Source organism: Enhydra lutris, unplaced genomic scaffold (genome assembly GCF_002288905.1).
Source record: "Enhydra lutris kenyoni isolate GAN:26980312 unplaced genomic scaffold, ASM228890v2 scaffoldscaffold46, whole genome shotgun sequence".
NCBI lineage: Eukaryota > Metazoa > Chordata > Mammalia > Carnivora > Mustelidae > Enhydra > Enhydra lutris.
Window position 1 is genome coordinate 14289595 of NW_019154130.1, and position 3337 is coordinate 14292931.

Consider the following 3337-nt stretch of genomic DNA (forward strand, 5'->3'; position numbering starts at 1 on the left):
GGCGGGGGAGTGGGGGAAAGGGGAGTGTGAAGTTATGGTTTAACAGATACAGAATTTCAGCTTTACAAGAGAAAAGAGCTCTGGAGATAATTGGTGGCGACACTTTTGCAACAATGTAAATGCACTTAATGCCACCAAACAGTACACTTAAAAATGATTAAGGGAGCACCTGGGTGGCTCAGTCCGTTAAGCCTCGGACTCTTGATTTCCACACAGGTCATGATATCAGGGTCATGAGACTGAGCCCTGCTTCAGGCTCTGTGCTCAGCTTGGAGTCTGCTTATCCTTCTCCCTCTGCTCCTACCCCTGCTCTCATTCACACACACTCTCTCTCTCAAATAAATAAATAAATAAATAAAATCTTTTTTAAAAAATCAATAAAAATTTTTAAAAAGAATGACTAAGATGGTAAATTTTATTTTATTCATATGTATTCCCCGTGTTTTTTATTTTCTTTTTAATTCAGTTTTTTAGTAATCTCTACACCCAACATGGGGCTTCAACTCATCATCTCAAGATCTAGAGTCAAATACTCTACCAATTGAATGAGCCAGGCATGCCATGCTGTTTTTGTTTGTTTGTTTGTTTGTTTTGCTATACTTTATGATGCTTTGACATCTTCCCAGTCACTGAGAAGACAATGCACCTCCCCAGATTAACTAATCTCTACTGGTAGAAAATGACTTGCCTGGACAATGCAAGTCAAGCAGTCTGGAGCCCATACTCTGAACCACATCCTCTATCTGACTTTTACACTCCAGAACTCAAAAGTCTTCTGCCCTAAATACCCCAGGGCCCAGTACCAGACAACCAGAGACCATACCTACAGTCCAGAGCTCACCAAGACCACAATAAAGGCTTCTGCACCTGTTTTCCCCTCACCCCCTCTATCTGTGGCCAACCTGAGTGGCATGCCATATCCCCTCCTCTTGGAAACTGAGAGGAGTATTTCCATGGCCATCATCTCCTGATCTGTTGGCCTACCTGCACATGAGTAAGTCCAAAATCCTCAGTACATTTTACAGCAGTATATTTTAGTCAATTTTAAAAAGATAAATAATTTTTTAAAGTATTGAGTAAGATTGACAACTCAATTATGGCACATCTATGTTACCACAGTTTGGTATGGCAGTTAAGGATGTAGACTCAAGAGTCAAATTTTCTGCATCCAAATCCTGGCTCTACCACTTACTGGCCTTGTGATGTTGGGCAAGTTACTTACACACCGTGCTTCAGTTTTCTCATGTGTAAAGTGGGGGTAATGATAGAATGCACCTCTTAGGGCTTTGTGAGTTTTTCATGGGTTCAAACAAGGAAAATGTTTAGGAGAGTGCCAGGTATACAGCAAGTACTCTATAAAGCACTCTATAAAACTATTACTGTTATGGAATCTACAGCCCTTTACAAAATGAGACAGATCTGTATGTGCTGACATGGAAAGAGACACTAAGGGGGGAGAAAATCCCCACTGTGTCAATTTTCTAAAGGGGAGTCATATAAGCAAATACTTCTTTTGGAAAAAGTTACACAGTAACTAACAAAATATGCCCCCAAAAAAGTGTACTAGAAACTCTCAATAGGTTATTTTGGGGGGAAGGAAATAGAGGTCTGGTAGAAGGTGCAAGGGGAACTTTTTTTTAACTCAATATCTCCTATACTACTTGACGTTCTTATGATGTTTGTTCATACTTAGAAATACAAACATTTAATTTTTTCGGAAGACCATGGGACTCTTTCTCAATGTTCTTTATTGCCACCTAGCGGATTCTTGGGGTATTGCCTGCCATAATCACAGTCATCAGGTTAAACTTCTATAATGTGATACTCCTTCTTGATTTAGTATCTTACACCAAGCAATTCATAGCCTCCAACTTTCAGATGATAATGAGTTTTGTAACAGTAACAAACACAGATACATATTATAAAAGTCAACAGATGCTAAAAAATACCTTGATTTCCTTTATTGAATGATCATTCTGGCTTTATGTTTATAATCTTATTAGTTAGACCCATTGGCCTAACTCAATTGATCTCACCCTGTACCCAATTATCTGTCCACAATGCCTAAATTTCTACATAAGTATGGTCACCTGGATCTGAATACGGATTCCGTGACTTCCTAGCTGTGTGACCTTGAGTAAGTCACTTCGCCTCTCTGAGCTTCAGTTTCTTCTGTAAAATACAACTGATAATAATAGTAGATCCCTCAAAGGACTCTTGGTGGCCTTATGAGTTGATACATCAAGCACAATGCAAGCCACGTGATAGGGGTTGGTAAACAATTTTCACTGGAAACACCTACAGACTTCAAAACTTCTTCTTAATTGACACCTCTCCAGGAAGGCTTCCCTGACTAGGTCACATTCTTCTCACATGGTTACATCTCTCCTTCCTAGCATTTATCACAGATGACTGTTGGAGTTGTTTGATTAATGTCCATCTTCTCTAAGAAGATGATAAGACTATCAGCACAGGGCCTGGGTCTGGTTTTACCCATCATTCTATCCCCAACACCTACCACAATGCCTGGCACATAGTTGTGCCATATATAATTTTTTTTTTTAAAGATTTTGTTTATTTATTTGTCAGAGAGAGAGAGAGAGCAAGCACAGGCAGACAGAGTGGCAGGCAGAGGCAGAGGGAGAAGCAGGCTCCCTGCCGAGCAAGGAGCCCGATGTGGGACTCGATCCCAGGACGCTGGGATCATGACCTGAGCCGAAGGCAGCTGCTTAACCAACTGAGCCACCCAGGCGTCCCAGCCATATATAATTATTGATAAAGAAATGAGTCAATGAAATTAGAAAACTGAAAGCGTCTAAAATATTAAATGTTAACTACAACAGGCATCACAGACTGTTAGGGTCTGATGGGCAGAACAGGAGGCCTGGACCAGACGGGTCATCCTACAGGACGGCATACATAAAATAAACTGGAAAGACGATAAACTGTTCACCTCTAACATTTGTCCTAGGACCAGCCCTGTTTTTTCAGTCAAGGTAAAATTCACGTAACATTTAATTAACCATTTAAAAATGTACAATTCAGTTGTATTCAGGACAGTGTCCTGCAACCATCATCTATACTAAGTCCTAAAACACGTTCATCACCCCCAAAGAAAACCCCATCACCATTAAGCAGACACTCCCCATCCCCCCTTCTCTCAGCCCTAGGCAGCCACAATCTGCTATTTCTATGGATTTACCTATCCTGGATATTTTATATGAACAGAGCCATACAATATGTGGCCTTTGTGGCTGCCTTCTTTTACTTAGCATAATATTTTCTTTCTTTCTTTCTTTCTTTCTTTCTTTCTTTCTTTCTTTCTTTCTTTCTTTCT